General features: G+C 43.0%; 2 long non-coding RNA genes across 2 annotated transcripts in view; one reads left to right on the forward strand and one right to left on the reverse strand.

The window, feature by feature from the left end:
• LOC137465577 (uncharacterized) overlaps positions 1–4,880 on the forward strand; it is a 419,327-nt gene extending 414,447 nt beyond the window's left edge. Inside the window, exon 2 of the long non-coding RNA XR_010994710.1 lies at positions 4,752–4,880. This is a non-coding gene — a long non-coding RNA (uncharacterized lncRNA). The remainder of the gene's footprint in view (positions 1–4,751) is intronic.
• Positions 1–18,285, reverse strand: part of LOC137465576 (uncharacterized) — a 234,580-nt gene that overhangs the window by 78,677 nt on the left and 137,618 nt on the right. The window lies entirely within an intron of this gene.

The raw sequence follows: 18,285 nt of genomic DNA on the forward strand, positions 1-18,285 counted from the left end.
GTCAGGAGAATCCAGAGCAAGAAATTTTAAAGGGTGTTTTGTTTTTTTAGAATCTAGTTAATTCCAGAGATCTGGAGCTAGGAGAAAGGGATTAAGAAAAGACTGTGTAAGAGTGTGAGAAAGATCTGGATAAAAGCCATAAGATAAGAAAATAATGGGATTGGGAGAGAGCAGAGAAATTCCCAAGGCAAGCCCTCTGGGCTGCATTTTAGCTAATTGGAAGAAGATTGCAGGCTCGGGGGGGTGTCGAGTCCAAACGCACCCTGGTAAAATACTGTAGCCAGTGGTGGCCTTTGTATCGTCCGGAAAACGGAGCCAGATGGCCCCCGACTGGGAGCCTAGATTATGATACCTTATTGGAACTAATGCTATTTCTTAGACGTGAGGGTAAGTGGACTGAAGTTTCATATGCAGATATGTTTTTCTCCCTCCGAAATCACCCTGAATGGCAGAGGGATTGTGGGATCAGGGCCCCTTCTGACCCCCTGGTATTAGCCCTAGAAAGGGAAGGCAAAGCTAATAGGAAGCAGCCTAAACGATGTTGTAGCACCTGCTCAATAAACCAGCGTTGCACACATCGTGATAAGGTTTATCAAGCAGAAACACAAACGCGAGAGTTGTTGGATTTATTGGTGTCACCCCCTGTGGAGCAAAGGGGACTAAGGGGAGGAACAGGTTCAGCCCCCTTGGAGGAGAGACAGGCTGGACCGTCTGCTCCCCCACCCACCTCTGAGTTACAGACTATATCGTATCCACCATTGCCTGAGAGTGATAGTGATGAGAGTGCAGGCAGTCCCATAGCATCTCGGACTAGAAAACAAACAAAGGAAATCATACAAGCCCCTTTAAGGGAAGCAATAGGACCTGAGAAGAAAAGGGTGTTGATAAAAGTCCCCTTCTCTACAATTGATTTAGAAGGTTGGGAAAGAGTTGCCAAAAACTATAGAAGTGACCCAATAGGAACAGCTAAAAGGTTAAGATACATGATTAAGCAGCATAACCCAGACTGGTCAGATATTCAGTTATTGTTGGATGCATTGACAGACAAAGAAAGACAGCTAGTTTTAAAAGCAGCAGGAGACTTGGCAGAAGGCTTTTGCAAAGCAAAAGAAGTGGATGTTAAGAACTTCTTTCCCCTCCAAGACCCAAAATGGGACCCAAATGATGAGGAGCAAATAAAAAAGTTACGTCACTACCAAGAATGGATAGCAAAGGGGGTGGAGCGGGCCATCCCCAAGACTATAAATTGGTCAGCTTTATATGCAATTAAACAGAATCCCTCTGAAAGTCCTTCTGAGTTTTTGGATCGCTTAAGAGACACAATGCGTCGTTATACATCATTAGATCCTGAATCAGAGGTAGGGACACAGCAGCTAGCAAGTTTATTTTTAGGGCAATCTAGTCAAGATATCAGGAGGAAACTTCAGAGACTCCAAGGGGGAGAGGAAAGGAAGCTGGAGGTCTTGCAAGAAGAAGCATGGAGGGTTTTCAGCAATCGAGAAGAAGGATATAGGCAAGGAATGAGAAAATTAACGGCTGTAGTAAAAGAAGAAAATAAAGGAGGACAGAGACAAAGACCACCTAGGCAAGGACCACCCCGGTTGGGTAAAAATCAGTGTGCAAATTGCAAAAGACTTGGACACTGGAAAAACGAGTGCCCTGAAGGAAAGGGAAATGGGAAAGGGAACCGGGGAAGGGAGGTGGTAGTTGCTCACACAGAAAGTAATTGAAGGGGACCGGGGGACCTTACCCCAGGAGATCCACTGGTTATAAAAATGAAACTGGGGGAGGAAGGGAAAGAGGTGGAATTCATGGTGGATACAGGAGCAACATTTTCAGTTTTAAACAAAGCTCTGGTGCCAGTAGGGAATGATTATGTCAGGGTCAGGGGAGCAACTGGCCAACCTGAGATAGCATATTTTTGCAAGCCACTCAAATACAAATATGGAAAACAGTGGGGCATCCATAAATTCTTATACATGCCCAATTCCCCAGAATCTCTTCTAGGGAGAGACTTATTGGAGAAATCAATGGAGAGTACTCCCCCAAGGTATGAAATACTCGTCAACTATTTATCAATGGTTTGTGGCACAGGCCTTGTCAAAAGTGCAGGAGCAATTTAATAACTGTTATTGTTATCATTACATGGATGATATCTTGTTGGCATCTGACAACAGACAACAGTTATCAGCTCTTAAAGAATGTGCTGTGACAAATATGAAAGCCTTTGGTCTGATTATTGCCCCAGAGAAAGAGCAGGAACACATGCCTTGGAAATATCTAGGTATGTTGGTGACTAACACTCAAGTTATGCCTCAACCTGTAAAATTAGACATTGATGTTAAAACTGTTACTCATGTACAGAAATTGGTTGGTGCAATAGGTTGGATTTGATCATATTTAGGCATAACTAATTATCAGATGCAACCATTGTTTGATTTGCTATTGGGGATCACTTCCTCTACTGATGAGAAGCAATTGACTCCGGCAGCAAAGAGGACTTTAGAAGAAATTGAATTAGCCTTAGCACACAAATTTGTTATCGGAATAGATACCTCTGTTGGTGTTCAATTGTTTATTTTGAGGGACCATGAAATACCATGTGGAATACTGTGTCAATGGAGTGATAATTGGGAAGACCAACTGCATATATTGGAATGGATATTTTTATCTTTCAGATCTCGGAAAACAGCTCCAGGACTTTATGAGCTTTTTGCAGATATTATCATCAAAGGTCGCAGGCGTTGTCATGAAATTCTGGGATACGACCCTGTGACCATTGTGATACCTGTACAACAGTGGTGTTTTGAATGGTGCTTTCAAAATAATCATGAGTTGCAATCTGCCTTATCTGGTTTTACCAGCCAGATAAAATACCATTTGCCTTCTCATCTTGTTTTAAAACTGACCAAGGTGATCCCTTTTGAAGGGAAGCAAATTTGTTCTCCTGATCCAGTGGAAGGTATAACAGTTTTTACAGATGGATCAGGGAAAACCGGAAAGGCTGCTGTGGCCAGGAAAAAGGATGATCACTGGGAGTATGAGACAATGATTCAGCAAGGATCTCCTCAATTGGTTTAACTTTGTGCTGTTCTTTTGGCTTTTTTTTATTTTCTGATTCTGTAAATATAGTTACTGATTCCATTTATGTTGCTAATCTAGTTAAACATTTATATCAAGCAGTGTTGTATAATATTCAAGAGAAACCATTATTTACCATGTTAGTGAAATTATGGACAATTATTTGTGCTCAAAAACATACTTATTTCATTATGCATATTTGTAGCCACACATCATTACCTGGATTTTTTGTTGAAGGCAATGCCTATGTAGATTCCCTAGTAGCTGCTGCTGCAATCACTACTGTACCTAATGTGTTGCAGCAGGGAGTTTTGTCTCATCAATTTTTTCCTCAGAGTGCTCAAGCTTTACAGCAGCCATTTAAATTGTCTCCTGGTGAAGCAAAATAAATTCTTTCTTCTTGTCCTGGCTGTCACATGTCTCATGTTTCTCAGTATTATGATACCGACCCTAGGGGTCTATCTGCTTTAGAGGAATGGCAAACTCATGTTACAAAAAATGCCAGAATTTGGTCGCTTTAAGTATGTTCATGTTCAAGTGGATACCTTTTCTCATGCAATGGTTGCTTCAGCATTCACAGGAGAAAAAACTCATGATGCTATTTGTCATTTTTATCATGCCTTTTCTATCCTAGGTGTTCCATGTCACATAAAAACAGATAACGGCCCAGCATACACTTCGCAGAAAATGCAAGCATTCTTTCGTGCTTGGGGCATTGAGCATTCAACAGGCATTTCACATGTTCCCACGAGCCAAGCAATCATTGAAAGGGCTCATGGTCTTCTTAAACGTCAGGTTCAAAAACAAAAACGGGGAAGGCAACAGGAGTCACCTCAAGTGAGATTAGATAAAGCTGTTTATGTGTTAAATTTTTTACATCCCCTACCTGACTCACACTTATCTCCAATTTTTTACCATTTTTCCTCTTTGAATTCTAAGCAACCAGATTTTTGTAGAAATGTTAAGGTATGGGTTAAGGATTTAATTACTGTTATGTGGTCTGGTCCAGTGGAACTAATAACCTGGGGGAGAGGTTATGCTTGTGTTTTGACTGATAAAGGTCCTCAATGGGTTGCTGCTCGCTGTATTAAGCCATATCTGGAGCATGCAGGAAGGAATAGAATGGATGGTTCCGCAGTCAAAGCAGAACATGCGGATGACACTGGCTAAGGCCATATATCAGGACAGGTATCTCATCAGTCTTCATGTGTTCTTATAGTAATTAAAGGATGTGGGTTTAGTTTGCACTTATCAGGATCTTCTTTTGAGCACTTTGGGTGGTTATAGTTTATTAGATATATAACTTGATAGGATAGTTAAATTTAAAAGCACTTATAGATAGATGAAGGACGGGAATGATTGTGTTAAGAATGGGAATGTTAATTTTTGTTGATGGTTGTGATTGTTTGTGTTTCCCCTGTCTGCTTGGATTTTTGCAAAGGGCCCTGCAACAATCCATAGCAGCTGTATTTGTAGTTCAAAAACAAAAAGGGGGAATTGTGGAAGGGGCTAACAGTGGGCCTGTTAGCTAAAGGAGTGAGAAGAAGCTGAGAAGCAAGAAGCTGATAAGGAGCTCTCTTCAAGGCTGTTACCAAGGAGACCAAGAGAAGAGAGGAATTGAAGAAAGATAGGGAGGGAACTTTGCAGCTGGACGAGAAAGTTAGCTGAAGTCACTGTTACTTTTCACCAATGGTGTTATGTTTAATTATTGTGGCCAATAGTTAGGGTAGAAGAAGTATAAACAATTAGAAAGTGTATAAAAGGTCAGCCATTTTTGATAATAAAGAGTTGCCATCTGAGACTGCTTGTGGTCTCTGCTTTGTGTCGTGACTGCCTCAACAATGACAAACAACACCTGACCTCTAATCAAGATGTATAAAGTAATCTCCACCAATGGATGGCAGAGAAAGAGTTGACTGACAAAAATTTCAGAGGAGCTAAAGATATAAAAGGCAGAGCATCCATTTTGTAGACAAGCCATGTGGCTGGTAGTCTGGGGGGGGGGGGGTCTCCCAGCGCTGTGATTTTTCCTTATTCAGTCCTTTGTTGCAATTTTTGTCAAGATTTAATAAACCCTTTCAAATTTTTAAAAGTGAGGGTCGTTTCTCACAACCTGCTAGAAAGTAGCTCTGCAGAGAAGGACCCAAGAGTCCTGGTGGAAAACAAGCTGTCCATGAGGCAACAGTGCGTCCATGTGGCCAAGAAGGCCAATGGTATCCTGAGATGCATTAGGAAGAGCAGTGCCAGAAGACTGAGGGAGGTGATCCTGTCCCTCTACTCAGCATTGGTGAGGCTTCACCTGAAGTGCTGTGTCCAGTTCTGGGCTCCTCAGGACAAGAGAGACATCAGGCTCCTGGAGGGTGTCAAGCAGAAGGTTATAAAAATGATTAGGGGACTGGAGTGATACCTTGGGTTTTCGCTTTCTGGGTTTTTTTACTTTTTTGATTTTGTGCTGCTTTGGTGTGTGGGTCTGGGTTTCATATAAGGGGATAGTAAGGTGTGGGTTTTCATATATGGGGATAGTAAGCTCTCTTCATAGAGTAGGTAGACACAACAATTCCTTCTCTAGCCAGGGACCCAAGGACAGCCGATCCAGATCTCAGGCCCAAGGGTATAAACAACATGGACTGAAGAGAGAAAAAACAAGAAGGATGGGACTTCATGGGCTGGGGCTGTAATTGGACAATTAGCTCCAATATGCTAATGGACCAAAACTTATAAAAATGTGAGATCTTGTGACCAAGCCCTCTTTTGCTTCCATCTTGGAGCCATTCGGGCAGAGCCAAAGCCATGGCTCTGGTACTGCGAGGGTGTGGCCTTTGAAGGCCCTACAATAAATATCCTTTTATTCCCCTTAACTCTGTCTAGCCTTTGTTCCATCTGTTTAAGGCAGCAGGAGCACCTCACTTATGAGGAAAGGCTAATGGAACTGGGCCTGTTCTGACTGGAGAAGACTGAGAGGGGACCTTATCAATGTATATAAGTATCTGATGGTGTCAAGAGGATGGAGCCAAGCTCTTCTTGGTGGTGCCAAATAGGAGAGGCAAGGATTATCTAGTCCAACTGCTTGACCAATTCAGAGCTGATCAAAAGTTAAAACATGCTGTTAAGAGCATTGTCCAAATGCCTCCTAAACATTGGCAGGCTTGGGGCATCAGCCACCTCTCTAGCAAGCCTCTTCCAGTGTTTGACCACCATCTCTATAAAGAAACACCTCCTAAGGTCAAGTCTAAATGTCTCCTGGTGCAGCTTTGAACCATTCCCATGCATCCTGTCACTGGATCCCAGAGAGAAAAGATTAGCACCTCCCTCTCCACTTCCTCAGGAAGCTGTAGAGAGCAATGAGGTCACACCTCAGCCTCTTTTTCTCCAAACTAGACAAGCCCATAGTCCTCAGACACTCCTCATAGGACATTCCTTCCAGCCCTTTCACCAGCTTTGTTGCACTCCTCTGGGGGTACTTCGAGGACCTTCACATCATTTTTTAATTCTGGGGCCAAGAAGTACACACAGTACTCAAGGTGAGGCTGCACCAATGCTAAATACAGAGGGATAAGCACCTCTTTTAACTGGCAACTTATGCTGTGTTTCGTGCACCCGGGAACATGGTTTGCCCTCTTGGGTGCCAGGGCTCACTGCTCACTTATACTGAGCCTGCTGTCAACCAGCACCCCAGATCCCTTTCTGCAGGGCTGCTCTCCAGCCACTCCTCTCCCAGTTTATACTTGTGCCTGGTGTTAATCCATCCTAGGTGCAGCATACAGCATTTGTTCTTGTTAAATTTAATCCCACTGATCATAGCCCAGAGCTCCAATCTATCTAGATCCCTCTGCAAGTCTTCTTGTGACTCGAGTCAGCAGCACCTCCCAGTTTAGTATCATCAGAAAACTTGCTAATCATGCATTCAACTCTTGCATCCAGACTCCCAAGACCTTTGGTAGATGACTGAGAAGGATCCTGCCATAACATCCATTAGCTCCTTCAGAGTTCTGGGATTAATCCCATCTGGCCCCATGGACCTGTGAACATTCAGCTGATACAGCTGTTCCTTTACAATTTCAGTGTCCACAAATGGAAAGACACTGTTCCCACATTCGTGATCCTCAGACTCAGGGGACTGGGCAGCCCAAGGGCTATCAATGTTATTAAAGATTGAAGTAAAAAATGCATTGAACTCCTCTGCTTTTTCTTCATCCATATTAGTCAGGTGACCATCTTCAACAAGTATCTGCCCAATATGTTCTTTAGACCTCCACTTGCTATTAACATACTTTAAGAAAACCTTTCTTGTTGCCTGAAATAACACTGGCCAGTTTCAACTCTAACTGAGATTTGACTTATTGTCAAAGCAATTTGCTTGCAGCTTTATATTACTAGTTATTTCATTTGTGGACATTTGTCCTGACTAACCCAAAATGTTGTTGCATGCTACATCTATTTGTGCCTAAATTTTGTTACTGTCTCTTTAAGACCCTGCAGCCAGAAAGATAATTGCAGGGCTAGGATATGGTGATCTTTTTAAAGTCAGGTAGCCCAAACAGAGCTCTCTCTTGCCTCTTGCCTCTACTGCCAACAGGAACAACCCAAGAAGCTGCATTTTGCAATCAAAAATGGTTTCAGAGTGAAATTTGCAACACCTATTGGCAGCGCAGAACCAGAGTCAGAGCAAGGTGGGCCACTGTTTCTCAGTGCTCAGGACTCCATTTCCCTTCCCCCCCATCAGAATGTGGACCCGAGAAAGCAGCACCAACACCAGTGGAGTCCAGCAGATGGCAGGAGGAGGCAGCAAATGGCAGGATGGACCTCACACATGTCAGCAATTCCCATCTGCTACTAGAACTGCTTAGTAACTGTAGAAAGGGTGTAGTCTTTTTCTGAATGTCCAGTGGAAAACCCCAGCTGTTCCTCTTGGAAACCTGTGGGAAGGCTGCCTCTGATGTCCCCAAAACCCAGATTATATCCAGTTAGGAATGCTTTGCTCCTCCCTCTGGGCAGAGCAACACACAATGGGATGTTATAGTCCTTATCAGACACACAATGACATTCAATAGCCTACTATCAGCAGATGTCTCCCCAGAGAGAGGATTGCTAGTGGAAGAGATAAGGAAAACTGCTCACTTAACAGAAAATAACTGGTACACAGATGGCAATAGAAAACATCTCACTTCTCAATATGGGACACACATGGTATTTCATGGTCCCTCAAAATAAACAATTGAACACCAACAGAGGTATCTATTCCGATAACAAATTTGTGTGCTAAGGCTAATTCAATTTCTTCTAAAGTCCTCTTTGCTGCCGGAGTCAATTGCTTCTCATCAGTAGAGGAAGTGATCCCCAATAGCAAATCAAACAATGGTTGCATCTGATAATTAGTTATGCCTAAATATGATCAAATCCAACCTATTGCACCAACCAATTTCTGTACATGAGTAACAGTTTTAACATCAATGTCTAATTTTACAGGTTGAGGCATAACTTGAGTGTTAGTCACCAACATACCTAGATATTTCCAAGGCATGTGTTCCTGCTCTTTCTCTGGGGCAATAATCAGACCAAAGGCTTTCATATTTGTCACAGCACATTCTTTAAGAGCTGATAACTGTTGTCTGTTGTCAGATGCCAACAAGATATCATCCATGTAATGATAACAATAACAGTTATTAAATTGCTCCTGCACTTTTGACAAGGCCTGTGCCACAAACCATTGATAAATAGTTGGCGAGTATTTCATACCTTGGGGGAGTACTCTCCATTGATATCTTTTATTGGGTTCAACATGATTCGTGGAAGGCTCAGTAAAAGCAAATTTTTCCTTGTCTTGTTCAGCCAGTGGAATAGCAAAGAAACAATCTTTCAAATCAATGACAACTATTTGCCGTTCATGTGGAATCATTGTGGGTGTAGGAAGGCCTGGTTGTAAAGCTCCCATTGTTGCCATTACAGCATTTGTCTGCCGTAAATAATGTAAAAGTCTCCATATTACTGATTTCTTTTTTATTACAAAAACTGGGGTATTCCAGGAGCTGAAAGATTCTTCAATATGTCCCGCTTGCAATTGTTCTGCGACTAATTCTTGCAGGGGAGTGAGCTTGTCAGCCACGGATCAACCCAGACAGGTTTATCTGTTAACCATGTCAAGTCTACAACTGGACATTCACCCCCCTGCATCACAGCGGGCCCCTATTAAAAATCTATGGTAATTTTGACACCCCATAGAGATAAGCAATCTCATCCCCACAAAGTTTGAGGAGCCTTGCCAACATACGGACTGATGTTAGCCTGTTGGCCATCAGGATATTTCACATTAATTACAATGGCAGACAAGCCATCTGTTGCAGCTCCACCCAACCCCATGAGTCCAAAACTTGCATGTGTGAGAGGCCACAACTGAGGCCAGCAAAGTCACGAAAGTATTGTAACATCTGCTCCAGTGACAATTAAAAACTGTTACCGATATGGTTCCTGGATGATATCCAGTGACTGTGAGGATGCATGTCTTTTCTGGACAGTTGTCTGTTACTCTCTCAGTCCAGAACACTTGAGGTACTCCTGTTGATCCAAAACTTCCTCTGCCGCAACTTCGGTTTACTGTATTGGGAACAGAACTCACAAAGGGTACAAGTTGAGCGATGCAAGTATCTTTCTGAATAGTGACGGGGGGTCATCAATTGATACCATAGAATGAATCTGTCCTAAATAATCAGCATCAATAAGTCCTAAAAGCACATGAATACCTTTAAATGTAGTACTTGATCTCCCTATTAAAAATGCACACAATCCCCGTCCTATTGGGCCGCAGGCATAAAGGGGTACTTTGCATATTTCTTTGGTCAAAACAGCTACTGTGTTGGCGGTGGGTATATCAATCCCTGCGGACCCACTTGTTGCCCCTGAGTATTGTTTGCAAATGGGTGGCTTTGCAGTACTGGGGAGGCTCGTAACTGTTGTTGTGGTTGTCGGGGTATTTGTGTCCCCACACGCTCCTTCGCTCTCTTCTTGCCATTTCCCTGCAACAGCTGACCATTTGCATGATATTTACTCCGACATTGTTTAGCATAGTGTCCAAATTTTGTACAACGATTGCACATAACTTTGCTGCTTGCATTTGAATTAGATGTTATTTTCGGGGTATTGCACTGTGCCCTTACCTGCCCTTGCTGTCCACAACTATAACACGCTGTTGGAGGCCTTAGAACTGCAGCAAGAGCTGCCATTTTATGCTCTACTGAACCAACCTTTGAGCAAGCAGTAACCATTTCAGGCAATGTGGGTTCCCCAGGTAAGGTGTCAATAATCTTTCTGCAGTCTGGGTTTGCATTTTCTTTTGCCAATTGTATACACAATCTGTGTCACAAAGATTCATCATCTACCTGTTTTTCAATAGCTGTAGCAGGCTTTTCCACAAATTGCAAAAATGGTTCTGTCATTCCTTGTTGTACAGTAACATATCTCTGTTTTGGAGCTGCCATTTCCATTCTTTTATTAAAGCTCTCATGCCTATTTGCTGAGCTTGTGTCAAAATTGAAGGATCCCACCTTGCCTGAAAATCTGGGTTGGTAAAAGGCCCAGTGCCCAATAAGGCATCAACACCCACAGCATGATGAGAGTCGTGTTGAGGCAACTGCATATTTGTTAAAGCTGTGCGCTCATCCACTCGCCTCCAAGTTTCTTGAAACACACTGTATTGTACTGGTCGGACTAAAATCGTAGCAAGAGGCATGGTGTCATAAGGTGAAAGCATATCTGCATTGATTACATGTAATAATTGCATTTCCTCTGAGGAATTAATAGCAAACTGAGCCACTTTCGATTGGAGATCTTGCACAACCTTCCAGGCAAAGACGTGATGACTATCATTCTGCCCTGTTCCAGGAACTGCTTTAAAAACTGGAAAAGCCATAGGGTTGTCGCAAGCAACATTTGCATTAGCACTCTGTTCCTGAGGTACTTTCAGGGCACCTAATCTTTCTGTTATGTCCCAATTCCTTTCTTCAGTTGCTTTCTTCCTAACAAATTCCCAAAACTGCTGAGGCTGTCGAGGAAGCACAGTTACTTGACATGGAGGCAAAGTCCATGGGGCAGCAGGGCTAGATCTATTAGAAGGTGAACTGTCAACAGTTCTTTGCCCTAACTCAGGTGTTACTGTGGGTAACTCTCCACTTGATTCACTGTCACTGTCAGGCAAAAGAGGATACGACCTTGCAAACTGTTCATGCAGCTCAGAGGGGAGCAGGGGGCCAAATGACTGGGCTAGAGTGCAGGGAAGCGGGGTGGCAGACAACTGGGTTTCTCTCTGTGTTAAAGACATTTCAGCTAACTGGCTCAGCAGTGTAATGTATGCAGGCACCACTGCGAGCTGCTGTGCAGGTGTAAGATAAAGACGTTTAGGAGTCTGATAAGGAGAGACTTTGGCAGTTTGCTCGGAAGCTTTGGCAGCATTCCCAGAAGTTTTGGCAGCTTTCCCAGAAGCTTTGGTAGCCTGCCTGGTAACTTCCATGGCATCTGCACCTTCTTCAAGGATGGATTCAGCAAGTTCCCCATCAGAGGCCCCACCTGACTTATCCCCCCCATCAGTGTCTGTTATCAAGCCCGATTCTTTGTCCGTGTCGCCCTCTGCTTGTTCTCGCTCTGTTTTCCATTCTTTTAATGCCGCAAAAAGTGATCCCCATGTAGCACCTAGATCGACAACAGTTTTATCTCCTGCTCAGATGACTTCCCACAGTCTGTCTTCGACTTTTTTCCATGCTTTAACCCTAAATGATCAGTGACAAAATCCTGTGATTTAGCCCACAGCAATATACTATGAAGGGCATAGTCTGAATTATTAATTCCCTTATTTCTTAACAAAGCTTTCCATGTAGCCAAAACAGTCTCTTCCTCATTAGATATGTTATTTCCTATTATTGCTAGTTGGTGGCTCACCTGCTTCCAGGTGTCTTGATAGCAGAAATTCAGGTCCGGACCTCCCTGTGGCTTCCACACACCACTCTCAGCTGCACCAATGCTGCCTCCTCCACTACTCCCCAGTGGGTCACGGTTGCCAGTCACTAGGACGCCGTGTGGGTCCAGACCGAGTATGTTGTTAAGGCTGTTGTTCCACTTGGTGATCACCAGATGTCGCTGTTGAGGCGGTCACGACACAAAGCAGAGACATCAAGCAGTCTCAGATGGTAACTCTTTATTATCAAAAATGGCTGACCTTTTATACACTTTCTAATTGTTTATACTTCTTCTACTCCAACTATTGGCACCAATAAATCGACATAAAAAACATTGGTGAAAAGTAACAGTGACTTCAGCTAACTTTATAAAAATACTTTGTCCAGCTGCAAAGTTCCCTCCTTATCTTTCTTCAATTCCTCTCTTCTCTTGGTCTCCTTGGTAACAGCCATGGAGAAAGCTCCTTATCAGCTTCTTCTTGCTTCTCAGCTTCTTCTTGCTCCTTTAGCTAACAGGCCTGCTGTTAGCCCCTTCCACACAGAAGGATTCTCTGAATTTGCCATAGCTTCAGAACAACAAGAGGTTTTATTGTTTAATATTATTCATTCTTCCATGCTTGTGAATACTTTGCTTATTTATTAAATGGGTAATTTCCATTTTCTCCATGGAGATTTTCTCCCAAACTAGTTGGGGGAGGGGCTGGCCAGAATCTGCCTTTTCATAGGAGACACCTTTTGGGAAGTTTCATCCCAAATTTGTCTCAAACCGGGACAAATATTTAGACAAGCTCTGCAAGGATTAGAGACGCCCTTCCACCCATTATCCCCATATTGTCTGCTCAAGGCAAAAATTAATATATATTCTAACTCTACACACACACATTCATTTATACATACATGTTTATATACATTTATACAGCTATATACAGATAGTGGCAGTGACATTCAGCAAACAGTGGTATTTACACATGGTTCTCACTCAACAAACAGATCACCCTGAGGTACACATCATGTTGTTCCATCTTTCTGCATTATCCACCAAGTGCAGCCTGGTCCCTGAGCAAAGACATGGATGGGTTTGGCTGTACTCAAGGCAGAATTGATTCAAACACTCTTCCCTAACTGGAAGGGACCTTGTCTCCATCTACTGTATGCAGAGGCTCAGATTGGAAGGGCCTGCTCAGTTGGTGGAATCTTGGGTGTTAACTAAGCAGGTGGCTGTGGTTAATGCTGCTCCCAGTTTTTGAAAAATCTCCCACCCACTGCCTTCAAGGTGGTTTTTGACAGTCCATTGCACCGTTCCACTTTGCCTGCAACTGGTGCATGGTAGGAGGTATGGTACACCCATTCAATGCCATGTTCCCTAGCCCAGGTGTTGATAAGACTGTTCTTGAAATGAGTCCTGTTTTCTGACTAAATCCTCCCAGGGGTACCATGCCTCCAAAGGACTTGCTTTTCAAGGCCTAGGATGGTGTTATGGGCCGCAGCATGAGACACAGTGTAGGTCTCCAACCATCTTGTTGTGAGAAACAACTACTCACTTTTAAAATTTTAAAGGTTTAATAAACCTTAAGAAAAACATAACAAAAGGACTAAATAAGGAAAAATTACAGCGCTGGGAGTGATGCCTTGTGAAGGCTGACCTAGAACAGAGACTAGACAGAGCTAAAGAATAAAGTAGGTATTGATTAAGAAGCCTCAAATAGATCTACCTTGGGCAGCACAAGCCAAAATGGCCACAAAATGGATGACAGGTCACGGGGTCTCACACTTTTATAAGTTTTGGTCCATTAGCATATTGGAGCTAGTTGTCCAATTACAGCCCCAGCCCATGAAGTCCCATCCTTCTTGTTTTCTCTCTCCGGTCCACCGTTGTTTGTGCTCTTGAGCCTGGGATCTGGATCAGCTGTCCTTGGGTCCCCAGCTAGATAAGGAATTGTTTTGTCTACCTATTCTGTGGAGAGAGCTTACTATCCCCTAATATGAAGCCTAGACTTACACACTAAAGCAGAATAGAATCTGAAAAATATAAAAGTTAAAACCTGAGGCATCAGGAGCCCCCGTGACTATCAGACACGTGTTTGTCTTCAAAATGAATGCTCTGCCTTTTATACCTCTAGCCCCTCCTAAAAGTCTTCACAGTCAATTCCTTCCTTGCCATCTAGTGGTGGAGATCACTTGCTTACATCTTGATTGGAGGTCAGATATTACTATAGTAACAAGCCAAAATGCCCCAACTACCAAGGCCATCCTGTGATAACAATACAAGAGGGAGGACATATTACAGTAACATAACTATACATCTACGAAACTTCTCTTAACATACACATAATGTTCACCCCTTAATTGTGAGAGCCCACCATCTCTTTACTCATCTATAACACTGTGGTAGTTTTTACTATTGTGATCATGTAGTGCTTTCCTTGGCGTGTCTGGAGCAGTATGATGTAATCAATATGCCAGGCTTCCCCATACTTATGTTTGGACCACTGCCCACCATACCATAAGCATTTCACCCACTTGGCCTGCTTGATTGCAGCACACATCTCACAGTCATGGATAACCTGAGAGATACTGTCCATGGTTAAATCCACCCCTTGGTCTTATGCCCACTTATAGGTCGCATCTCTACCTGGATGACCTGAGGCATCATGGGCCCATCGAGCTAGGAACAGCTCTTTCTTGTGTTGCCAGTCCAAGTCTATCTTTGGCACCTCTATCTTTGCAGCTTGATCTACCTGTTTGTTATTTTGGTGCTCCTCATTAGCCCTACTCTTGTGGACATGGGCATCTACATGGCGGACTTCCAATTGAATCTTGATTTTAAAGGGTTAAGATTTTAGCTGAGGGTTAGAACCAATTCATATTGAAGTTAGATGCACCAACGATAAGTTAATGATTATTAGATGTTTAAGCTAAAGCTAATTGTTATATTATGAGCTTATTTGTCGAAGGAAGTGGAACAAGTGATCCATTATTGGAACATACTGAAACCAGTGGAACAATGCTCAGTACCTGGACTCTATGTCAATCCATCATGAAGCAGGGGGCCTTGGATCATGCCAGAGGGTCACAGAGACCTGACAAAGACCTTCATGACTTCATCCCTGGGACCACTGACCCAATTCGAGACCACTGACCCAATTAAAGAGAAGAATTGCACACATGTGAAAGACTAATAACCTCATTTTAATACAAAGCTGGGATGGGAGGTGCTGGGATTGTGCATATGTATTATTTTGGGAAATAAATAGAAGGCAAAAATCCTTGTGCGGTGCGGTCATGCATTTCGGGGACGATCCCCACGGTGCCCCCCGCCAGCGTAATAAACATACCACTTTCTAACTTTGACTAGTTAGAGAGTCTTTGTCCGTGATTTTCCGTTTTAATGATTCACAATGATAGTTTCTCTACCCAGTAAGTGATGTCTTTCCATTCTTCAGCAGCCCAGACTAATTTCCCCTTTCTTGGTTTAGGGCAAATTTGGGAAGAAACTTTGAAACGGTTTTTCTAAAAAGCAAATTTAAGTGGCCTTTGTCTCCACCAGTTCGGGAGACAGAAATCTCCATTGAGATAAGTGGAAAAAACTGTTTATTTAACATGCAAACATTCACAAACATGGAAAAGAATAATATTAAACAATGGAACCTCTCATTGTTCTGAAGACATAGCAAATTCAGAGACCCCTTTTTGTGGGGTCTAGCTCGGTTTGCTCAGTCTCTTATCAGTTCCTCCTGTGCTGGAAAATGCAGCATCTCAGGCCCCAGTCGGCCGCAGGCATGAGCTCCTGGTGTTTCTCTGGATTTTTGGTTCAAAGCATGTTTGATCAGTTTTAAGAAAAAGAAAAGCTTCAGTTGGAGGAACTTTTTTGTCTCAGTTAGCTAAAAAAACTAATTAAAAGCAAAGGAGAGCTCTTTCCCGCTGTCTGTGTTGCAGACAACACAGTCCGTGAGAATGCAGGAGAGTAAGTGCAGTTTCTGCAAACTGCCCACTTCTTCTCTCCTCTCTTCGCTTTTGGAACCAGTCTTAAAGGTGTAGAATTTAATATTCAGCATAAACAGAACAGACGATTGGGGATACAAGAATCATAAAGTCACTCTAGGACATTCCACCCCTTATCTCCATATAGTCAGCTTACTATCAAAACTAATATATATTCTAACTCAATAAACACATACATTTATACATACATACATATATATATATATATATAGCATTGGAGTCTCTGGGTGGGAAAGGATAGGTTGGATTCAGTCTACACAGGGACCCTCAGCTAATGTCATTCAGCCCTAAATGCAGATTTATCATTGGCCAGAGAGCTGGATGGGGCTACAACCTAAACGAATCACATGTGCAATTGGAGCTCCTATAAAAGGAGCTGTGGGAATAAACTTGAGGCTGTTTGTCACAAGAACTCTGGAGTGAGTCATCTCTGTCTTCGACCCACCTCCTCTTCATGTTACATGTATATATAGTATACAGCTATATGCAGACAATGGCAGTGGCATTTAGCAAACAGTGACATGTACAAATGGTTCTTATGTAACAATCAGCTCTCCCTGAGGTACATATTGTGTTTCTTCATCTTTCTGCATTACTCATCATTTGTAACTTGGTCCCCGAAAAAAGACAACTTCACTGATGGGTTTGTCTGTATCCGAGGCAGAATTGATCTAAACAGACTTTCTTAACAAAGTTCTGACATGTACTACTGGGACCTTGTTTCTATCTACTGTATGCAGGGGTTCAGATTGGACAGGGCATGGTCGGTTGGTGGAATTTCAGGTGTTAATTAACCAGGTGGCCTTTGTTAAATGCTGCTCATAATTTTTGAAAGATTTCTTATTCAATGTTTTTAAGGTGGTTTTGACAGTCTATTGTGCTTCTTTACTTCGCCTGCAGCTGGTGCATGGTAGGGGGTATGGTACACCCATTCAGTGCCATGTTCCCTAGCCCAGGTGTTGGTAAGGCTGTTCTTGAAATGAGTCCTGTTGTCTGACTCAGTCCTCTCAGGGGTACCATGCCTCCAAAGGACTTGCTTTTTAAGGCCTAGGATGGTGTTATGGGCTGGAGCGTGAGGCACAGGGTAAGTCTCCAACCATCCCATGGTAGTTTTTACTATTGTGAGCATGTAGCGCTTGTCTTGGTGTGTCTGGGGCAGTGTGATGCAATTAATTTGCTAGGCCTCTCCATACATATATTTGGACCACCACCCACCATATCATAGGGGTGTAGGAATGTGCCCCCTGTTGACGGAGTAAACAAGTTACCCTTTGTCTCCTTAAAAAGGACAAAAGGCCAGAAGTTTCTCTTCTCAAATTGGTTAAAAGACACCTCATAGGACCTTGGAGACTTCACCTCAATCTTAAGGATAGCCAATTGGACAGAAGCCAAAAAGTCCCACCTAAGCAATTCACTAGAAAAAGAAGAGAACAAAAGAAGTAATCGCTTTTGTGAAGTGTTTTAGCAGGAGCTCTTGCCCTGGCTCGGTTTTTCTCTGTAAAGAGCTTTGTTATTTTGCCTTTTATTAAAACTTTTCTGTTTCCAGCACAGTCACAGGAGCCATCCTGCTACTTTTATTCCATCTGAGATAGCTGAGCTATCTTGGGTGTAATACTTATCTCTGAGAGCTTATGAGACCTGACCCGAAGAGACCAAGTATTATGTGGCGCCTGGAACTGGTGATTTTTCATATTGAGGGACATCGTTCAGGATATTTTTGATTGGCCCTCGATCAAAATAGGCAATTTTTTCCTTGGTCTGGCGTTTTGGGGAGTAGGCCTGTGACTGGGGTTTTTGTGGCGCCAAAGTAAAAAACACCCAGGTTACGGAGGATATGAGGCCATCAGAGGGGGTCATAGATTGAAGCCTCAAGCTGGTGAGAAGGGCCTGAAACCGGGACGGGCTGGAGAACGCGCTGCGAAGTCATATGAACCTTTTCAGAGAGAGAGTTGCATTTGGCTGAACCAAGGCTGAGACACCGCTGTGTTTCCAGACCCGGGGAGGAGACGAAGGATGACAGCTTGTCTGAAAACCATCATTTGGTGCATAAGAAAGAATGGGAAACAAGCTGTCTGTATCTGAGCAGGATTTTTTTTTTTTTTTTTGAACTACAAATTAGAAATTCAAGGTGTAAAATTTGAGAAGAAACAGCTTAAAAAACTCATTAGATGGGTTTTTACAGAATTCCCGACTCTCTAAATACGTCTGAGATGCTTACCCTAAAGTTCTGGGATACTGTGGGACTTAGATTATACCGTAT

Source organism: Anomalospiza imberbis (genome assembly GCF_031753505.1).
Source record: "Anomalospiza imberbis isolate Cuckoo-Finch-1a 21T00152 chromosome W unlocalized genomic scaffold, ASM3175350v1 scaffold_31, whole genome shotgun sequence".
Classification (NCBI taxonomy): Eukaryota; Metazoa; Chordata; class Aves; order Passeriformes; family Viduidae; genus Anomalospiza; species Anomalospiza imberbis.